A 23,073-nucleotide genomic window follows, 5' to 3' on the forward strand; every position below is an offset into this window, starting at 1 on the left:
GGACCAGGCCTGCTGGTTGAGATTATAGTTCACAGAGTCCCTCCCAAGGTGTAACAAAGGATCACAAGGGTTAGCAGCTGCTACCCCTACCCTTGTTTGTCACCTTCACCAGCCAGGCCTGTATTTTCATACCAACACAGCTATACAAATGTCATTAAAATCCTGTCATTTTTCATATAATTTAATGCAAGAAATATAAACTCCTCTAAAGAATTCCGATGCAAGCCAGTCCTAAAATACTTTTAAAGGAAACAAGGGCAAAAACGTTTAGATGCCTTTCAGGGCTATTTACACAAACGGTAGCATTTCCATAACCACACAACGACCCAAATTAGTGGAACCAAGTGCGGGGCTCAAAAATAATATCCTGTGATTCAGGGCAATGATCTCTCCATGCCTAAACATGAATGTGTCCATCTGTAATGCAAGTGGTGCGCCTGTAAAGAACTCTCCCATACCTTTGTGTCCAGATCACTTTATTATAAAACTGCAAAAAAATGTCCCAGTAAGAGCCCGCCCCCTGCTGGAGCTGTCAGCAAATGTTACTTGCATCAGTAATCAGTATCTTTCTAGTGCGCATGACAAATAGAGGGCCTACAGACCTTTCTGAGCATGCGCTGACAGGTGTTTTGCTTTGAGCATGCGCTTTGATAATATCTCTTTTGCGCGCATGCGCACTCACTCTGTCTCATCCAGTGCTGTTTCTCCTTCATCGCCGCTCACGCGTGGCCCGGGGAGAGCCCGCCTCCTACTGCGCATGACAGAGCGAAGGTACCCTACCTCTGAGCATGCGCGGAATGCAGTGTTTCATCTCCGAGCATGCGCATTCAGAGTAACCCTTGTCCGCGCCTGCGCACTCGCCCCGTCTCCATCCTGCTCTGCAGGGCCCTCTCTGCTGTCGGTGCTGTTCCTCCTCCTTCCTCGGAGCCGCTCTCGGGTCTCGGTTCAAGCGGACAAAACGAGGAAGAAAGGACCGGAGGAATGAGGGGCAGTAAACCACAACAAGTGAGTGATGGAGTGTGCAGAGACTCTCAGTGCTGGAGGGAGGAGGGGCTCCCTGTGAATAGCCAAAAGCAAAGGCCAAGAGCTCAATTCAGCCTCTATTCGCTCTAATGTTTGTTAAAGAGCAGGTTGGTTGGGAATATTTTTTAATTAATTTAATTTTGCATTCACCGTAATTTATGGATTTGTTTGAAAGGGGGAAAATTCTGACTGCTGAAATCTTCAACTTTTTTTTTTACAGGTTTTAAAATTATAAAACTAGTCATCCCGGTTAATTCCCTGGTCAGGTGGCAATCATGTACACACTACTGCATACAGTAGCATGATTCGCCCAGGATTATAAAAATGGCTCTACTGTAGTTTGTTTACTGTATTATATATAATTACATACGTTAACCTCAACTCAGCTAACAAAGAAGACATTTTATTTTACTGATTAGGACACCTCAGAATATTACAGTGTTACTGCTCGCCCTTTACATGATGTGTTATTGTGGTAGTGATGTCCATATCACGATGTGTCATCTATGGCAGCTCAGAATATTAATGTGTTAGTGATGTTGTATTAACAATGTGTGATCACTGGCAACTCGGAATGTCACAGTGTTACTGCTTGCCCTTATCAGTATGTATAATATCTGGCAGGTGAGACTGTTACTGTGTTCCTGATGTTCCTTTCATGATGTGTGATCTCTGGCAGCCCTGAAAGATAACAGAGTTTACTGATGTCCCTTTGACAATGTGTGATCTCTGGCAGCCCTGAATGCTACAGTGTTACTGGTGTCTCTATTCTGCGCATGCTCAGTTAAGCTGTGCCTGACTTGCGGTCATGAACATGTCCTGTTTTTTCGAGCTTTGCAATAAACTGGGCTGGGGACAAGCGCCTTGAAGATAAGGAACTTATGTCAGGCCTAGAGTTGAGCCTTCAAAATAGGACTTAAACGATTAAGCTATTTGAAATAGCTCCTACCCAGAATGAGAGTAGACATCTGATGGTCCATTTATGGTACAGATATTTAACGCAAATTTGGGCTTGCCATTGTCGAATACAAAGCAAGCCCCAAGGCAGTAGCTAATTAACTTACAGTTGCTTTCAATCAAATGTCGAGGAATATTATTCACCTACAAGCGAGTGGGTGGATAAGCACCAGCCAAGAAGCAACACTGGTCATAATACTCAAGTAATAATAGGTGCTCCATAAGAATTTTGTTATTGTTGGGGGTTGCAATTGGAGAACGCATGATATATACAGCAGGCCAGAGGCTGCCTCTGGCCCCAGTCATCAGTCAGTGCCACTGCAAGTGTAGACAATGTTTTACATCAAATATAGGACTACAGAGAACCTTATGATCAGCTGAACAAGAAAAAATATTTTCAAATGTATACATTTATGTCACGATTTGAAATATTGAAAAGATATGGAGTCATTGGGATTCAAATCTGTTATACCAGAAATGGCCAATGCATCAATAGGCATGTTCGGAAACACCAAAGAGGAAAATTTAGTTAATTTTTTATTTGCAGCGTTTTTGTAAGCCAGATATTGCTGTCTCAAACAAGTTATCTAGTGCCTTGTGATTAATAACACCCGCGATGCCATGCATGCAATGAGCAACAGAACAGTCATGCAATGAGCAACAGAACAGCCAAAAACTCATGGGACCCCCCTGTTGGAAAGGGGAGTCTCTGGTTGGCGCAGTGCAGCACTGGCGGCAAGCAGGGACCCTCTCTTCCACGTCAGGGCTAAGGGTTACCTTCAAGAACAACCTCTGCTTACCCTCTAGGTAGTGTGGCGCAAGCAGTCTAGGCTAATCTCTGGGGCACATATGGTTAAACATTTGCAGTATCACACCATCACCACCAACCCACCACACAATGACACCAAACTGTATTGTAGTAAAAATATATTCTCTTTATATTTCTTTAGCAGTGAGCTTTGTAAATACAGTTCAATTACTTTCAAAAGGTCCGGTTCCAGTTACTCTTAGCAAAGTCACAGTGTTCAATTTCAGCTTAGTTCTCTTATTCCCCCAATACGATATGATCTGGGGCTGTCTTGTTTAATGTCCTCAGGAAGGCGGGGTGCCTGCTGAAGCCTCAGTGCGCCTTCGGGAATCAAACTGGACCCGACCGGCCCGGGCTCACGCTTCTGGCGGGAGCGGCGGCGGGTCAGATCAGTTCCGCCTCTCAGCGCGAGCAGCACGGCTGTGCGCGGCTGGCGGGGGAGAGAGCGGGGGCCCTAGGATCGCTCCACACGCGGCTCCGAGGGCTGGGCGAGGCAGAGGGCGGTGCGAGCGAGGCAAGGCAAAGGCTCGCACCTCGGGGCAATTCAACAGTACCTTTTCTTGCTGAGGTAGTCCGGGCGCAGGTCGGCTCGGTGATCCGCGTCGCGGTGTCTTCCTCCCGGCGTTGGAGTGAGCGGCGGCTCGGCTCTGACTCGGAGGTCGGCGTTGCGGCGCGGGCCGGGTCGCGCTAGGAGAGCGCCTCAAGCTTTTCCTACAAAGGGGGGCACACGTAGAGGGCAGCGGTCCTCGGCGCAGGCCTCTTTCAATCCAGGTGACGTTCTTGCACTACACGCAGCAGCTGTATCTCAGACAGCGACAGGCGTGTTTCAGGGGCACAAGACATGAAGGGTGCAAGCAGGCACCGGGCACAACCTTTCTTCACGTTGCGAGCTGCGGCTCGGGGCCAGTCACGGTGCTCAGATCAGCTGGGCTAATCTTTACGATGTTTCTGGGCCTGGCAGGCGGCAGTCACGGTGTTCAGAGCGATGGCAACACCCAGAGCTTGATGAAGAGCACGATGGTCACAGCGCGCTCCGCTTTTCCTGGAGAGGCGGGCAGAGGGAAAGCAGCGTCTCACAGCGGTTTCTCTGTCAGGGGGTAGCGCCCACTGTTCCTGGGGCACTGGTCAGGGGGCAAGTTACACAGCAAGCCCTTGGAGATCTTTTAGCAGAGTTTGGCACAAAGTTCAAATAAAAGCAAAAGTCTTCTTGTAGTCTCTTCTTTTCCTCTCCTTCTGCAGCAAGGCACCAGACACAGGCCAGAGACAGCACTCCTCCTTGTAGTCCTTCCAGGTCCTTCTCTTCGGGCAGAGTTTCTTCTGTAGCGCAAACAGGATCTAATTTACAAGGAGCAGAGCTCCTACTATTATACCCAGTTTCTTTTGTTCTTACAGGCCAGGGGGGCCTTTGCATAACTGCTCTCAGTCCCTGAGCACTTGTGGTGGGTACTTCTGCTTCTGCATTCAGTGTGAGGGCAGGCACATCAGCCGCTCCCCAGGGGGGCGGAACCAGCATTGTGTGGACAGGGGCAGCCAGGAGCACTTTGTTGACAAGCTTCGGTCCTTCCTGGGCCAGGTGCAGGCTGAGTCATCAGTCGCTCCCCAGGAGGGCGGAGCCAGCATTGTGGAGGCAGAGCACAGCCTGATGCATCATTCAGGGAAACTCCCACCTCCCACTAAGGTGTCATCCTGCTATTCACCACCTGTCAACTCCCAGCCCTGTCACTCACACAACTCAGACAGTCAGATACACACAAAAGCAGAGGCGGGCTGAAATGGTTAGATAAGCAAATGCTAGCTTTCTAAAAGTAGCATTTGCAAACACAGGATATTAAAATAAACTTTACTAAAAGAAGTATTTTATTATTCTGAGTTCAGGCATACTAAACATTAATTTCTACCAGGTTCCCTGAGCCTGCTGGGATTATAGAGTGTAATAATTCCAGCCTAAAAGGGAACTGGTAGCCTTACAATAGTGAAAAACGAATTTGGCAGTAATTCACTATTAGAACATGCCACACACATCAGGGCATGTCCTACCTTATACTTACAATGCACCCTGCCCTCAGGCCTACCATAGGGGTGACTAACATGAAGTTAAGGGAAGGTTTAGGGGCTGGCAAGTGTGTGCACTTGCCCAGCCAGCATGACAGTACCAGACTGCACGCAGGTTCTGCAATGGCAGACCCTAGACACATTTTAAGGCTGCTTCTGTGGGTGGCGCAACCAGCGCTGCAGGCCCACTAGCAGTATTGGCATTTACAAGCCCTGGCACTCCTGGTGCACTTTACTGGGGACTAACAGTAAATCCAATGAACCAATCATGGACATCAATCACATGTACACTTTACAGTAGGGAGCACTTGCACTGCGGCACGGGTTGGCCGTGGCGCAGTGCCCTGAGTAGCGGACACCAGCAAAACATTTGAGGCACAACAGGAAAAAGTGGAAGGGAAACTCACGCCAAGGTGCCAGGTCTAACACGTGTCCCCTCCAGCTGAAATGTGGGGGGAACTACCCTTCCCCAGGGAGTTCCACATCACTAAGGCGGAAAAATCTGGACAGACCATCAGCATTGGCGTGATCTGTGCCAGGGCGGTGTTCCACCGTGAAGTCCATACCCTGTAGGGAGATGGACCACCTCAACAGTTTTGGGTTCTCACCCCTCATTTGCATCAACCATCTGAGGGGCCTGTGGTCTGTCTGAACCCGGAAGTGAGACTCAAACAAGTAGGGTCTTAGCTTCTTCAGCGCCCAGACCACAGCAAATGCTTCTCGCTCTATTGCACTCCACCTACTTTCCCGTGGAAGTAACCTCCTACTGATGAAGGCTACAGGTTGGTCCCAGCCCTCCTCAGTCATCTGTGAGAGAACAGCCCCTACACCATGCTCTGAAGCGTCTGTTTGCACTATGAATTCCTTGGAGAAATCAGGAGCCAGGAGCACGGGCGCCGTGCACATGGCAGTCTTCAGGGTGTCAAAAGCCTTCTGACAGGTGTCAGTCCAAATCACATTCCTGGGCTGCTTCTTAGAAGTCAGCTCTGTCAAGGGGGTCACAATAGTGCCATAGCCCTTGACAAACCTCCTGTAATACCCAGTGAGCCCCAGGAAGGCTCTCACTGCAGTCTGGGTCTTGGGGGGTTCCCAAGCCAGGATGGTCTCAATTTTGGGTTGCAAGGGAGCCACCTTGCCACTCCCCACTTGGTGTCCCAAGTACACCACGGAACCCTGCCCAATCTGGCACTTGCTCGCCTTGATTGTGAGGCCTGCCTTGCGCAGGGCCATCAACACTTCCCAGAGATGTCGCAGGTGTTCTGGCCAGGTACCACTGAACACTGCGATGTCATCCAGGTAGGCGGCACTGAACTCATCCAGCCCAACCAACACCTGGTTGACCAACCTCTGAAAGGTGGCAGGGGCATTCTTCATTCCAAATGGCATTACCCGTAACTGGAAATGCCCATCTGGTGTAGAGAATGCTGACCTCTCCTTTGCCCCATCGGTCAAGGCGATCTGCCAGTACCCAGACGTTAAATCAAACGTGCTGAGGAACCGGGCAGCCCCTAGCCGATCACTGAGCTCATCAGCTCTGGGGATAGGGTGCGCGTCAGTCTTGGTGACTTAATTGAGTCCTCTGTAGTCCACACAGAACCGGAGTTCAGGTGTGGCTCCCGGCGCAGCAGCCTTTGGGACCAAGACCACGGGCTGGACCAAGGACTGCTGGAGGACTCAGCCACCCTAAGAGCAAGCATCTTGGAGACCTCCTCCTTGATGCAGGCCCTGAAACTGTCAGTCACTCTGTAAGCTTTATGCTTCACAGGTAAGCTGTCTCCTGTGTCCACATCATGGACGCACCAATCTGTGACACTAGGAACCAGGGAGAACAGATCTGGAAACTGTCCCAGCAATTGGCGGCAGTCTTCCTGTTGCTCAGGGGTCAGGGTGGGTGAGAGGTTAACTCCATCCACTGACCCATCTTTCTCACAGGCCACTAAGAGGTCAGGAAGAGGCTCAGACTCCTCTTCCATTCCATCATCAGTGGCCAACAGCATGCCCACTTCGGACCTTTTCAAGTGGGGCTTGAGGCGGTTAACATGTAGGACCCTTAAAGGGTTCCTGGGAGTCTGCATGTCCACCAAGTAGGTCACTGGGCTCTTGCGCTCCACAACCTCAAAGGGACCTGTCCACTTATCCTGAAGTGCACAGGGCTCCACTGGGGCCAAGACCCACACCTCTTGTCCAGGCTGAAGCTCTACCAGAGTGGCATTCTGGTCGTACCACCGCTTCATCTCTTCCTGGCTGGCTTCCAGATTTGCCTCAGCAAGTTGCCTGAAGCGCCTGGTCTGGTTTCTGAAGGCCAGCATGTAACTATATACATTCTGGGGAGGTTTCCTGGGAGAGTGCTCCCAGCCTTCCTTTACCAAACTCAGTGGTCCTCTCACGGGGTGACCATACAGCAGTTCAAAGGGGCTGAACCCTAGGGACTTCTGTGGCACCTCACGGTATGCAAAGAGCAGGCATGGCAAGAGGACGTCCCACTTACGCCTCATTGGACCTTCCAGGCCCATGATCATGCCCTTCAGGGTTCGGTTGAATCTCTCAACCAACCCATTTCCTTGGGGATGGTAAGGGGTGGTGAACTTGTAGGTTACACCACACTCTTGCCAAAGGGACTTCATATACTTGGATATGAAGTTGGTCCCCCTGTCGCTCACCACCTCTAGAGGGAATCCCACTCGTGAGAAAATTCCCATCAGTGCACGTCCCACCACGGGGGCGTCACTGTCCTCAGAGGGATGGCTTCAGGGTACCGGGTGGCATGATCCACCAAGACCAGGATGAACCTGTTGCCCATGGCTGTCTTGGGGTCCAGAGGCCCAACAATGTCAATACCCACTCGTTGGAATGGAGTACTGACCACTGGGAAGGGTTGGAGGGGAGCCTTGTTCTTCCCTCCGCTCTTCCCACTTGCCTGGCAAGTTGGACAGGTCCTACAATGAGCATCTGAGCTCTTGTGCATTTGGGGCCAGTAGAAGTGGGTGACAAGCCTGTCATAGGTCTTGTCCATCCCCAAATGTCCTGCTAACGGCACATCATGAGCCAGCCCCAGTAGGAAGGCTCTGAACTTCTGGGGTACCACCAGCACACGGGCTGACCCAGGTTCAGCAGCCTTAGGCTCTGAATACAGGAGGTTATTCTCCCAGTACACATAATGTGTTTTGGCCTGAACACCATTGGCCTGGTCTGCAGCCTGTTGCCGCATACCCACGAGAGAAGGGCATTCTTTCTGCTCCCTGCAGAATTCCTCCCTGGAGGTGCCTCCTTCTTGCTGCCAATGGGTCAGCTCAGGCAGGTCCCCCAGTTCAGCAATCTGTTCCCCAGTAGGCTCCAGGGCATCCCCCTCAAGGTCTGCTTCCTCCTGGACCGTGGGAACAACAGGGGCCGGTTTCCCGCGCCCCCTGCGCCTTCTCCCTAAGGCCGGTTCCTGGGCCTCTCCTTCAGGCCCCAGGACCTCTTGATCACCCCTACTGGCTGCCATTGACCGGGTGGTCACGCACGCCCAGTCAGGTAGACCCACCATCTTCCGGTGAGTCGTCTTCTCCACCTTTTCCCAAGGGGAGTCCTCCAAGTCATTCCCTAGCAAACAGTCTACAGGCATGGCTTTCCTCACACAGACCTGCAGAGTACCAGAGACCCCCCCCCCCCACTCGAAGGGAACTAGAGCCATTGGACATTGACTCTATGAGTTGTCAGCATTGACAACCCTACAATAGGCATGGGGTACAACCTGCTCTTGAGACACCAGGTGATGCCTCACTGCAGTCACACTGGCTCCTGTATCTCTAAGAGCCTCAGCTTTCTTACCATTGATGGTCACCACCTGCCCATATTTCTTAGTATTCTTGGGCAGGTAGTTTGTAGGGACCATTTCACTTGTCTCCTAAAGAGACTAGGGTCATCTGAACAGGATCTCCACCCCCCGGGACCGTTACTTCTTCTCCTAAGTGAACACTGGTCACTTGTCGGGGCGGAGCACCAGTGGGTGCTGGTTTTCCAAACAGGCGACACTTGGGGTCACTGGCTATGTGCCCCGGTTCACCACATCTGAAACAATTGAAGGGCCCCTTTGGAACAGGTCTACCTGTCGGGGCCCCATTCTGCTTTGGGGGTGGGGGAGGCTGAGAACCTTTCTGCTGGTCCCCTTGGGATTACTTTGGGGGCCTTTTTGGAACCCTTTCTGTTTTCCCTTGTCCCCCCACTCTTCTGCTGGGGACCCTGCCCACCCTTGGCGGAGTCTCCCACTGGACCCTTGTGGACCCTGGTGCTGAGCCAGCGGTCCGCCTCCTCAGCAAGCTTCCTCGGGTTGGACAGCTTGCTATCAATCAGGTGCTGGCGTAACTCAGGAAAACAGTGATCAGACAAGTGCTCCCATGCAATTAAATCAAAGAGACCTTGAAAATCATTCACTTTGTTACCCTTCACCCAACCATCCAGTGCTCTGCAAAAAAAAGTCACATACTCCACATATGTATTCCCAGGGCGCTTAGTACACCCCCTGAACTTCTGTCAATACATTTCAGGGGTAAGCCCATACCTGGTCATTAAGGCCTCTTTCATATGGGGATAGGATCTTTGGTTTTCAGTGGGCAAATCTAGCAGGGTGTCCCGCCCTTCGCTAAGGAACCTTCCCCACAACCCCGCTCCCCAATCCTTGTCAGGGACCCGGTGGGAGAACATGGCTACCTCATATGCCCTAAACCACTGTCCTATGTCATCCCCCTTAAAGAACTCCTTAACTACATCTTTGGGGATGTGCACCCTGGACTCTACCTGCACCGGCGTTGTGCTGCCACCAGAGGGAGGATGATCCAAACTTTTCTCTTTTAGATTCATCTCCCTCAATTTCACTTCATGCTCCATTTGGAGTTTTCGCTCTTCCAGAGCCATTCTTTTGCTCTCAAGCTCCAGTTGGCCCTTCAATTTCAATTCTGCCAGCTTCATTTCATGATCCCTGGTTGCCTGTCTGTCTGCCAGCTCCTCTGGCGACAGGCCTCTGCCAAAGCTATGGACGCTGTCTGGTTTTTCAAGATCCACAAAATCCACAGGTGCATTCTGATCCTCAGGTGCCTTCCTAGATTCAATCCAGGCTTTCAGGGCCTTGTAGAACTCTGGTTTGTTTCTGCACCCCACGTGTGGAACCTTGAGTTTCTTGCAGAAGAACCTCAGTTCCTTTTTTGTGTAATCATCCAGCTTTGCTGCATCCCATTCTACCTCCAACACATCAGAGGTTATGGATTCCGCCCCATCAATGCTGTCTGTGCCAGGCATGATTTCAACACTAGGGATCTTCTTCTTTAGCAAAATTTTAAAAAAAATCTGTGGCTAAGTTACTGGACTGTAATCACCGTGCAATGGTCAGTAGTTAAGGTAAAAACACTGCAAATATAAATTCGCTATCCTCACCGCTGCGTCCAATGTTGGAAAGGGGAGTCTCTGGTTGGCGCAGTGCAGCACTGGCGACAAGCAGGGACCCTCTCTTCCACGTCAGGGCTAAGGGTTACCTTCAAGAACAACCTCTGCTTACCCTCTAGGTAGTGTGGCGCAAGCAGTCTAGGCTAATCTCTGGGGCACATATGGTTAAACATTTGCAGTATCACACCATCACCACCAACCCACCACACAATGACACCAAACTGTATTGTAGTAAAAATATATTCTCTTTATATTTCTTTAGCAGTGAGCTTTGTAAATACAGTTCAATTACTTTCAAAAGGTCCGGTTCCAGTTACTCTTAGCAAAGTCACAGTGTTCAATTTCAGCTAGTTCTCTTATTCCCCCAATACGATATGATCTGGGGCTGTCTTGTTTAATGTCCTCAGGAAGGCGGGGTGCCTGCTGAAGCCTCAGTGCGCCTTCGGGAATCAAACTGGGCCCGACCGGCCCGGGCTCACGCTTCTGGCGGGAGCGGCGGCGGGTCAGATCAGTTCCGCCTCTCAGCGCGAGCAGCACGGCTGTGCGCGGCTGGCGGGGGAGAGAGCGGGGGCCCTAGGAGCGCTCCACACGCGGCTCCGAGGGCTGGGCGAGGCAGAGGGCGGTGTGAGCGAGGCAAGGCAAAGGCTCGCACCGCGGGGCAATTCAACAGTACCTTTTCTTGCTGAGGTAGTCCGGGCGCAGGTCGGCTCGGTGATCCGCGTCGCGGTGTCTTCCTCCCGGGGTTGGAGTGAGCGGCGGCTCGGCTCTGACTCGGAGGTCGGCGTTGCGGCGCGGGCCGGGTCGCTCTAGGAGAGCGCCTCGAGCTTTTCCTACAAAGGGGGGCACACGTAGAGGGCAGCGGTCCTCGGCGCAGGCCTCTTTCAATCCAGGTGACGTTCTTGCACTACACGCAGCAGCTGTATCTCAGACAGCGACAGGCGTGTTTCAGGGGCACAAGACACGAAGGGTGCAAGCAGGCACCGGGCACAACCTTTCTTCACGTTGCGAGCTGCGGCTCGGGGCCAGTCACGGTGCTCAGATCAGCTGGGCTAATCTTTACGATGTTTCTGGGCCTGGCAGGCGGCAGTCACGGTGTTCAGAGCGATGGCAACACCCAGAGCTTGATGAAGAGCGTGATGGTCACAGCGCGCTCCGCTTTTCCTGGAGAGGCGTGCAGAGGGAAAGCAGCGTCTCACAGCGGTTCCTCTGTCAGGGGGTAGCGCCCACTGTTCCTGGGGCGCTGGTCAGGGGGCAAGTTCCACAGCAAGCCCTTGGAGATCTTTTAGCAGAGTTTGGCACAAAGTTCAAATAAAAGCAAAAGTCTTCTTGTAGTCTCTTCTTTTCCTCTCCTTCTGCAGCAAGGCACCAGACACAGGCCAGAGACAGCACTCCTCCTTGTAGTCCTTCCAGGTCCTTCTCTTCGGGCAGAGTTTCTTCTGTAGCGCAAACAGGATCTAATTTACAAGGAGCAGGGCTCCTACTTTTATACCCAGTTTCTTTTGTTCTTACAGGCCAGGGGGGCCTTTGCATAACTGCTCTCAGGCCCTGAGCACTTGTGGTGGGTACTTCTGCTTCTGCATTCAGTGTGAGGGCAGGCACATCAGCCGCTCCCCAGGGGGGCGGAGCCAGCATTGTGTGGACAGGGGCAGCCAGGAGCACTTTGTTGACAAGCTTCGGTCCTTCCTGGGCCAGGTGCAGGCTGAGTCATCAGTCGCTCCCCAGGAGGGCGGAGCCAGCATTGTGGAGGCAGAGCACAGCCTGATGCATCATTCAGGGAAACTCCCACCTCCCACTAAGGTGTCATCCTGCTATTCACCACCTGTCAACTCCCAGCCCTGTCACTCACACAACTCAGACAGTCAGATACACACAAAAGCAGAGGCGGGCTGAAATGGTTAGACAAGCAAATGCTAGCTTTCTAAAAGTAGCATTTGCAAACACAGGATATTAAAATAAACTTTACTAAAAGAAGTATTTTATTATTCTGAGTTCAGGCATACTAAACATTAATTTCTACCAGGTTCCCTGAGCCTGCTGGGATTATAGAGTGTAATAATTCCAGCAGCCCATCTGGCCTAAAAGGGAACTGGTAGCCTTTCAATAGTGAAAAACGAATTTGGCAGTAATTCACTATTAGAACATGCCACACACATCAGGGCATGTCCTACCTTATACTTACAATGCACCCTGCCCTCAGGCCTACCATAGGGGTGGCTAACATGAAGTTAAGGGAAGGTTTAGGGGCTGGCAAGTGTGTGCACTTGCCCAGCCAGCATGACAGTACCAGACTGCACGCAGGTTCTGCAATGGCAGACCCTAGACACATTTTAAGGCTGCTTCTGTGGGTGGCGCAACCAGCGCTGCAGGCCCACTAGCAGTATTGGCATTTACAAGCCCTGGCACTCCTGGTGCACTTTACTGGGGACTAACAGTAAATCCAATGAACCAATCATGGACATCAATCACATGTACACTTTACAGTAGGGAGCACTTGCACTGCGGCACGGGTTGGCCGTGGCGCAGTGCCCTGAGTAGCGGACACCAGCAAAACATTTGAGGCACAACAGCAAAAAGTGGAAGGGAAACTCACGCCAAGGTGCCAGGTCTAACACCCCCCTTTCAAAACCAGGTTGTTTTGTGATAGGAAATTTTGATGTCACCTCAATAGGTGGAGTGGTGTGGCTCACTGGTTAGAGGCGGCAGTCCCGTAAGCAGAGAACGGCCCGGGACCAGGGTTCAATTCCCGACGCGGCAGGGTCGTGGACCAGGGTCAAAAACGGACTCGATAATTCTCGCCTCAGTGCCTACTCTAACCAGGGAACACACGCGGCAACTCTGGGCATTAAGCTTGCCTCATCTCTACAAAGGCCCCCCACAGACGCCGGGGATGCCTGGTTTCACCTTGAAAATACCCAGAAAGGGACCATCTCACAGGGAAAACCAGGACGGGTTCCCCAGCGGTCTTCAGTGCCAGGATACTCCATGGAGTCGCAGTGCGCTTTACATGTACACCCACATTTACATTTACATAGGTTTCGGGCCCTTGCCTGTCGCGGGCACGAGGCCTACCCACGTAAGTGAGGTACCATTTTTCTCGGAAGACTTTGGGTAACGCCGGGTGGGTCGAATTTCGTGGACCCACACAGATTCCAGAACTTTCCACCACAGAAGTGTGAGGAAAATGTGTTTTTTTGGCAAATTTGTAGGTTTGCAAGGGATTCTGGGTAACAGAACCTGGTGAGAGCCAGTCAAGTCACCCTATCCTGGATTCCCCTGGGTGTCTAGTTTTCAAAATTCTATAGGTTTGCTAAGTTTCCCTTAGTACCGGCATAGCTAGGGTTCAAAATCTACAGTTAGGCACTTAGCAAAAAAAGGGTCAGTTTTCACTGTGAAAATGTGGTATCCACGTTGCATTTTGGACCGTGTTCTGTCGCGGGCACTAGACCTACCCACGCAAGTGAGGGGCCATTTTTCTCGGAAAGCTTTGGAGAACGTGGGGTTTGTGGAATTTTGTGGATCCACGCAGATTCCCGAACTTTCCACCACAGAAATGTGAGGAAAGTGTGTTTTTTTTTAAACAAATGTTTAGGTTTGCAAGGGATTGTGGGTAACAGAACCAGGTGAAAGCGAGTCAAGTCACCCCTTCCTGGATTCCCCTGGGTGTCAAAAATGTACAGGCTTGCTAGGTTTCCCTATGTGCCAGCTGCGCTAGGTCCCAAAATCAGCAGGTAGGCACATTGCTAAAAAAATGTCGGAGCCTAATGGGCTTTCTGCCGCCTGGGGGCATGTCTTCTTGTAATATGTTCTTACATAAATGACAGTGCAATTCATATTGCCTGAAGATCCACTTACCCTCCAATATAGGATAAGTTGCCTCACCTCCACCTGGCTACAGCTATGGGGATGAGGCCCCGCTCTGTGGGGAAATAGATAATGCTTGAGTCTTACTTAATTAAAAAAAAAGTTTTTTAGAGTTGTCTATTAATATGCTCAAGAGGTGTTCAAAGTAAAGAGGCGGCGTAGCATCAACCTCGAGGCTGGTGATTTCTAAGAGGCAAAGCATACACACTAGTTTCAGAATGGACTGAAAGAAGAAGGGGCGCAAGTTTTCTACCGCATGACAACAGACTCAAAAAGTGCCATACTGAGTTATCGAAGTTAATTTTCTCTCCCAGCAAAGGGAGCATTAGTGTAGTAATCAGCTGTTCCATATCGTCTATTTCAAAAGATGGCTGGACCTAATGGTAGTATATAGCTAAGTTAAAACCAGTGAGTGAGGTTTCTAGTCCTTAAGGGATAATGCCCCCTATTAATAATAATTATATTTTCTCCATCACTATTTGAGGGTACATACATCTATACCACACACAATTCACGTACTAAATATATACACCCAAGGTAGTATTGTGTTTATGATTATGTATAGGGGAAATTCTCCTCGCAGGTCTCTAAACTTGATTCCCTAAGACCCTACCCTCCCATTGTTTGTTCATACTTGCATCCTCCCACAAGCAAGGAATAGAGCCCTGTTGTGCCTCCCTAAATGTCAACAACATATCTTCCCTGATTTCAGAGATGAGAATTTTGAAAAAATTTAAAAGGGCGGGTGGCAGGTCCTGCAGCTTTTCTTGAGGCCATAGACATTTTGTGCATAGCAATTGGGAGATCCAGTGCCATCTGATCCTCTTCACTCAGTCTCTAACCCCCTAATTCATGATGGGCATTTTTATATACACTCAGTGAGGATTCAGCATCTTTTGCATAAAGTTTAGCATAAACATCTTCAGACACCTTAATTATTTCTACAGGGAATCTTCAATTTTGCCTTCTTAATCCTTATTGGCTTTAATGCCTCCTCTTCCCCCGTTTGATTTTGTGCGCTTAGCCATTACCCTGCCAGTAGCCTCACCATTCTCATAGCGGTCTGATTATTAAGTGTAATATTTCTTTGCTAAAATATGAATTAATTTTGGCTTTCCTTTGAGCTATTTCCTGCTGTGTTTTTTGAGGATCCTGCCTATTTCTTATATTCCGAATCAGTTCCTGTTCAACTCGTGACAATCTTATATACAGATCTTGTATTGCTTCTTTTCTCACCTTGTAAAGTTTCTTCCCTAATCCCAACCTTTAGGGCATCCCAAACTATCCTTGTGGGAGTCGTACCACTATTTACTCCTAACAATTATTGTAACCAGATCCTCACATGGTTTACATATGATGGTTCTGCAAAATGTTTCCTATAAAAAGTATATGATCCCCTCTGTCTGCCAATGCCCTCTACAGACTGTTCATAGTATTTCTGATGTTTATCAATGCACAACTGTCTATAATAAAAGGTATTGCGCAACCGTTAAAGAACCTTTTGACGAAGAGTTAAATGATGCTGGACTTTGATGTTGATTTGCCTCAGCTGATGTTGCTACTTGGCCTTGTGGGCGTGCGTAGAACATAGTTTGCATATCTGTCCAATGGCAGGACATTTACCTCCGTGTGGAAACGAAAATCCACATCTGAAGCACAACTTATTTTTCCATGGAGACCACACTTTGTGCCCTTCAACCTTGTGCTTTTGCTTACTTTACAAATGGGAGGCTGGTTCTCTAATGTATAATACCATGTCGTCTGCGTATAATGAAATATTTAAGGGTCGCAGGTGGAATCCGAGCGCAGCTGCAGCAAATTTCTGTCTAATGATGCAAGCAAGCGGCTCCATGGTAAGTACAAATAACAGTGACGACAAGGGGCAGCCCTGTTGCGTCCCTCTGCATATTTAAAAGGTATCGGATGTGTGGCCATTAAAATGTACCCATGCTGTTGGGCATTCATATAGGAGTTTGAGCCATCTCAAGAATGACTCAGGCATCCCCGTGTATCCCAGTACTGCAAACATGTAGGTCCATACTATAGAGTCGAAGGCTTTAGCTGCATCTAACAGTACCGCCCCTGTCTGCAATGTGGGTTCTCTTTGGTGTAATAGAGCAAAAATGGTGCATAGGTTATGCGTAGTTTAACAAGCAGTTATAATGCCAGCCTGATCTGGTAGCACCAAGTGGGGTATCGAAGGTTGTAAACGTATTGCAATCACCTTCGCTAGAATTTTTGCATCCATGTTTATGAGAGATAGCGGCCTATAAGATTCGAACCTTTCTCGAGTCTAATCCGGTTTCAGTAATTGTGGGGCCAATAACTCAGCATGCTCTTTGTAAAATTTCTCAGTGAACCCATCTATGCCAGGGGCTTTGCCATTCAGCAGAGTTCGAATAGCCTCTTGTTGGACCCGGCCTCGTGGCGTGGTTCGCCTCGGTCCCTCCGCACCCCGTGAGCGTAGTCCTGTACCCCGCATTCCCTGCGCAGCCCCCCCGTTAGCGTAGCCTGCACCCCGAGCCTGGTCGCCCTTCTCCAGTTAAGCCTAGATCCCCCCTAGCACCCGACCAGGCCTGCCTTTCCCGTCCCACACCCGGCTCTGAGCACTTAACATTGCATGCCCCACAAGGCCCGGACGCCATCTTCCCTTCCGACATCCCTGCCTCCCTGGGCCTAGCGTGACCCCTGCCCCCAGCGAAACCCAGACTACAACGGCGCGCCAGACCCGGCTGGGGAGTAAAGAGTCCTGAGTGAGATAAGACCAAGAAGTTTCGATTGCCCTCCGGCCTCTCCGGGGAGCCTGGTTTCTCCCACACCTCTGGCCTTCCCTTGTGGGCCGGAGTAGATCGCACCTCTGGCCTCCCCGAGTGCTGGCTCCAGACCCACTGGGCGTCTGGGAATTCTCGGACCCATCGTTTCAAAGGATCAAAGAGCCAACCGCCGGACCTCGCCAACAACCAGCCCCCAGGGCAGGAGACTTCTGCCTGCGAGGGTCCGGAGATCAAAGAACCAAAGGACTATAACTGGCCCCGCCCGACAGCTAGCGGGCAGTTGTATCTTGGACCTGAAGCCTGCTGATCTGATCACGGCTGACCCTAAGAAGAACTCACCTGGAACCTCTGAGCCCTGCTGACGCTGTCGCGGCTCCTTCTTCGCCTCAAGGAACTGAACCACCTGAGCCCTGCTGACGCTGTCGCGGCTCGACCTCTAAGACCACCGGAGCCCTGCTGACGCTGTCGAGGCTCGTCCTCTCTAAAGACCTCGGAGCCCTGCTGACGCTGTCGCGGCTCGAGCTGAACTCGTAACCACCGGAGCCCTGCTGACGCTGTCGCGGCTCGACCTCAAAGACCTCGGAGCCCTGCTGACGCTGTCGCGGCTCGAGCCTGAACTCGTACCATCGGAGCCCTGCTGACGCTATCGCGGCTCATCCTCTAAGACCACCGGAGCCCTGCTGACGCTGTCGCGGCTCAAGCTTGAACCTGCAACCATCCGAGCCCTGCTGACGCTGTCGCGGCTCCTCCCGAACATCTCCAGATCGAGACCTGCTGACCTCGTCGCGGCTCGAGGAGTACTCTGGTCCGGCTGGACCATCGAGACACTATCCCGACCGAGCCGACTCGACGGAGGTGAAGCAGCCAGAAGGACCATCATCCCGTATCCCCCGGCTCGAGGATTGAGAGCTGTGCGTAGGGTACGCCTCGTACTGACCCAGAGACTAAAAGACTGTCCCGCTTCCCCCTTCCCGAATCCTCCAAGACTTCGTGGTCCCTCGACCACTGTGTATATAAGAGTGCTTCCTTCGTTTATTGCTTATATAAAGAACTTGTTACTTGAATCCAACGGTGTGGTGTCTGTTCGTAGTGTGGTGAGAGCTCAGTGTGTACGATCCTAGACTCGAAGTCCTCCCCAGCGAGGACCTCACGATAAGACTTGGCAAGTTCTGTGGGAGAGGTGGGTCTTGGGGTGACCGGGTGAGCATAACCTGGCCCTCTGAGTGCGCCCCTTCCAACATTGGTGGCAGCGTCGTGATTAGAACCTACGTCTAAGGATCGTACAGCACTGACACACTACCCGAACGAACAGCAACCATGAGCATCACAAACGGCGAAACCACCTTCCAGATGGAACTTCTGGGAGATTATACGCACCGGCAGCTGAAGCAGTTTTGCATAAATCGCCAAATCCCGACAACGGGACTAAACACCAAAGAGGACTTTCAACAAGCTCTAACAGCCTGGATGGAGACCGGAGCCCAACCTCCAGCACCGACAGAAGCCGATGGAGGGGGAGTACCCCGGATCGAAACCCACGCCCCAGAGCAAGAAAGAGCAGAGTCCCCGGTCTGGACTCACAGCACGGAGAGAGGTCTATCTCGAGAAGAGATGACCGACCGAGAACGCGACCGAAGCCACGAGCTAGAACTGGCCCGGTTGAAGATGGAGGTAGAACTCAAGCTGGCCGAGAAAAAGCTAGCCATCGAGCAGCTGCGGCTGCAAGGAGAACTGGAGGAGAAAAAGCTCCAGAGAGAACTGGAGGAGAAGAAACTCCAGCGAGAACATGACGGAAAGAAGCTCCAGCTGGAGCACGAGCGCAGCCTATTGGAAATGGAACTAAAGGCCCGGAACGAAGACAACCGAACAGCAGCGACCTGAGAGTCTGTTCCCCTGGTGGAACCCAAGGTCCACATCCCCAAGGATGTGGTCTAGGAATATTACAAAAAAGATGACATTCAGCAATGGTTCAAGGCCTACGAGGTCGCCATGACCTCCCACCGAGTTCCACAGAAAGATTGGGGAGCCGGGCTGTGGGGTCGATTCCTGAGTGAGGGGAGAGACACCCTACTTGACCTACCGACTGCCGAACAGACCTCCTACAGCCACATGAAAGAAGCCATCCTCACCAGGTATGGGCTCACCCCAGAAATGTACCGCCAACGCTTCAGAGACTGCAAGAAGATCCCCGGCACCACATGGGTAGAATATGTCAATTTCTACAGCCGGGCCCTGGAAGGGTGGATTAAGGGCAGCAAAGTATCCACCTTCGAGGGACTCATCGACCTCATTGCGTATGAACATTTGTCCCTGAATTGCTTTGTGGAACTCCAACAGCACCTCCTGGACAGCAAGTTGGCTGACCCACGGAAACTGGCCGTCGAGACCGATCGCTGGGTGAGCACCAGAGTACCCCGGGGGCCCGGGGGAGACTCTGGCCGAAATGAACAGGGGCCTTCCTGCCAAAGGGGAGGGGGGAATCAGAATAGACAGAGGGGATCCCAGGGAGGGTCCCCGCGCAGCCCCCCCAGGAACCAGCCTGGCACATCGCCTCCCACAGCGCGTGCAGGGTTCCCCCCAGCTAAGCCAGGGCCCCGAGTCAGCCAAGCCTGTTACCATTGCCAGCAACCCGGGCACTATGCCAATGACCCCCGCTGCCCTTTGTTCAAGAAGCCTGCCGCTGCAGGACCCCCAGTGCGCCACATCACCTCAGAAGCCCTAGAAGAGGAGGGGGGAGAAGAGGAGTTCGAGGGAGCTGACCCCGCAGCCATGATGTTAGTCTCCCTGGGTGATAGGGAGATGGTCCCAGGAGCCCCCATACCCGACAACACAGAGAAATACCGACAGCAGGTGACTGTCAATGGCCATCACATAGGGGCGCTCCGAGACACTGGGGCCAGTATCACCGCCGTCAAACGGCACCTCGTCACCGAAGCCCAGATTGTTCCCCACATCTCCTGCAGGGTGATCGCAGCCGATAACTCCGTCCGCACCTGCCGGATAGCTCAAGTCCCGTTCGAATGGGGGGGCGTCTCTGGAGAGTTACGAGTGGCGGTCTGCTCCGACATGCCCGTGGACTGCCTGCTCGGCAACGATCTAGAGAGCTCCCCATGGCAGTGGGTTGAGAAAAGGACCCACTTGGAGATGGTGGGCTTGCCCGAGTGGGCCTGTGTGAGTACCCGGTCGATGACCGCCCGAAGGGGCGACCTTAGAGGCGGCACCGGCGACCCCCGAGGACCCCGAGGTCTCCGAATCTTCTGAGACCCCGGAACTGTTCCCCGGGGAGAGTTTTCCCCCCGACGCCGGTCCCCTCGGTCCTGGCGTCGAACCGACCCCGAGCTTGGACGACCTTCCTGAGCTGGCCCAGTGGCGCCAGGAAGGAGGACCGTCCCGAGAAGAATTCTGCCTAGAACAGACCTCCTGTCCGTCCTTGGTTGGGCCGCGGCAGCAGGCCGCGGCCCAGGCCGCCGGTGACCAGTCCGGCTCCCACTTTGTCTATTGGGAAAACGGCCTTTTGTACAGCGAGCAAAAGTCTGCCGAGCTAGGGTCAGCCCGAGTGCTGGTGGTACCCCTACGCTTCTGCGGCTTCCTCCTGAATCTGGCCCACGATGTGCCCCTGGCGGGACACTTGGGTCAAGACAAAACCTATCACCGCCTAGTCACCCACTTTTACTGGCCAGGCATGCGCTCCGATGTGGAAGCCCATTGTAAGTCCTGCCCTACCGCGGGCTCAACGCAGTCACCAGAACCGATGCGCATCCCATCCCCCGAGCCGGCGAGCTTATTGATCGCCTCGGAGCTGCTCGCTTCCTTAGCACATTCGACCTGACCAGTGGCTACTGGCAGATCGCCCTCACGGAGGGAGCTAAGAAAAGATCCGCTTTTTCCACCCCGGATGGTCACTACCATTTCCGGGTGATGCCCTTCGGGATGAAGAACGCCCCCGCCACCTTCCAGAGGCTGGTAAACCAGGTGCTGGCTGGGTTGGAAGAGTTCAGCGCTGCATATCTGGACGATATCGCAGTTTACAGTTCCCACTGGTCCGAGCACCTCCAGCACCTCTGGGCGGTGCTGACGGCCCTGAGAAGGGCCGGTCTCACCATTAAGGCAAGCAAGGGCCAGATCGGACAAGGGTCCGTAGTCTACCTCGGGCACCAGGTCGGAAGCGGCCTCGTAGCCCCCCTCCAGCCCAAGATCGATGCAATCGTGACCTGGGAGGCCCCCACGACCCAGACGGAAGTGCGGGCATTCTTAGGACTCACGGGGTACTACCGGAGATTCATCAAAGGGTACGGCAGCATCGTGACCCCCCCTCACGGAGTTAACCTCCAAAAACCAGCCCAGGAAAGTCAGCTGGACCCCCACCTGCCAAGAGGCGTTCGAAACGTTGAAAGACGCCATGTGCACTGCCCCAGTCCTACAGGCCCCCGACTACTCACGAGAGTTTGTAGTTCAGACGGACGCGTCCGAGCATGGCATCGGAGCAGTCCTGTCCCAAGTGAACGAGAACGGCCTGGACCAGCCGGTAGCATTCATTAGCCGGAGGCTACTCCCTCGAGAGCAAAGGTGGAGCACCATCGAGCGGGAGGCCTTCGCGGTGGTTTGGGCCCTGAAGAAGCTGAGGCCCTACCTGTTCCGTACTCACTTCCGGGTCCAGACCGACCACCGACCCCTCCGGTGGCTAATGCAGATGAGAGGGGAGAACCCCAAATTGCTGCGCTGGTCCATCTCCCTCCAGGGGATGGACTTCACTGTTGAGCACCGGCCTGGTGCTGACCATGCCAACGCAGATGGCCTGTCCCGATTTTTCCGCCTCAGCGAAGAGAACCCCCAAGAGGATGGGTAGTTCTCCCCGCCTTCAGCTGGGGGGGACGCGTGTTGGACCCGACCTCGTGGCGTGGTTCGCCTCGGTCCCTCCGCACCCCGTGAGCGTAGTCCTGTACCCCGCATTCCCTGCGCAGCCCCCCGTTAGCGTAGCCTGCACCCCGAGCCTGGTCGCCCTACTCCAGTTAAGCCTAGATCCCCCTAGCACCCCGACCAGGCCTGCCTTTCCCGTCCCACGCCCGGCTCCGAGCACTTAACATTGCATGCCCCACAAGGCCCGGACGCCATCTTCCCTTCCGACATCCCTGCCTCCTTGGGCCTAGCGTGACCCCGGCCCCCAGCGAAACCCAGACTACAACGGCGCGCCAGTCCCGGCTGGGGGGTAAAGAGTCCTGAGTGAGATAAGACCAAGAAGTTTCGATTGCCCTCCGGCCTCTCCGGGGAGCCTGGTTTCTCTCACACCTCTGGCCTTCCCTTGTGGGCCGGAGTAGATCGCACCTCTGGCCTCCTCGAGTGCTGGCTCCAGACCCGCTCGGACCCATCGTTTCAAAGGATCAAAGAGCCAACCGCCGGACCTCGCCAACGACCAGCCCCCAGGGCAGGAGACTTCTGCCTGCGAGGGTCCGGAGATCAAAGAGCCAAAGGACTATAACTGGCCCCGCCCGACAGCTAGCGGGCAGTTGTATCTTGGACCTGAAGCCTGCTGATATGATCACGGCTGACCCTAAGAAGAACTCACCTGGAACCTCTGAGCCCTGCTGACGCTGTCGCAGCTCCTTCTTCGCCTCAAGGAACTGAACCACCTGAGCCCTGCTGACACTGTCGCGGCTCGACCTCTAAGACCACCGGAGCCCTGATGACGCTGTCGCGGCTCGTCCTCTCTAAAGACCTCAGAGTCCTGCTGACGCTGTCGCGGCTCGAGCTGAACTTGTAACCACCGGAGCCCTGCTGACACTGTCGCGGCTCGACCTCAAAGACCTCGGAGCCCTGCTGACGCTGTCGCGGCTCGAGCCTGAACTCGTACCATCGGAGCCCTGCTGACGCTGTCGCGGCTCATCCTCTAAGACCACCGGAGCCCTGCTGACGCTGTCGCGGCTCAAGCTTGAACCTGCAACCATCCGAGCCCTGCTGACGCTGTCGCGGCTCCTCCCGAACATCTCCAGATCGAGACCTGCTGACCTCGTCGCGGCTCGAGGAGTACTCTGGTCCGGCTGGACCATTGAGACACTATCCCAACCTAGCCGACTCGACGGAGGTGAAGCAGCCAGTATGACCATCATCCCGTATCCCCCTTTTACGTCTTCAGCTCTCACTAGTTACTTTAGATATTCTCTCTGCCCTGGCCAGAGCCATGCT

At 52.9% G+C, this 23,073-nt stretch overlaps 1 protein-coding gene across 1 annotated transcript in view; it reads left to right on the forward strand.

The window, feature by feature from the left end:
* The first annotated feature begins 886 nt into the window (after nt 1-886).
* LOC144772284 (uncharacterized) overlaps nt 887-23,073 on the forward strand; it is a 34,085-nt gene continuing 11,898 nt past the window's right edge. Inside the window, exon 1 of the mRNA XM_078656516.1 lies at nt 887-1,005. The gene's annotated coding sequence lies outside the window, so the exon portion shown is untranslated. The remainder of the gene's footprint in view (nt 1,006-23,073) is intronic.

Source organism: Lissotriton helveticus, chromosome 8 (assembly GCF_964261635.1).
Source record: "Lissotriton helveticus chromosome 8, aLisHel1.1, whole genome shotgun sequence".
In the NCBI taxonomy this organism is placed as follows: Eukaryota; Metazoa; Chordata; class Amphibia; order Caudata; family Salamandridae; genus Lissotriton; species Lissotriton helveticus.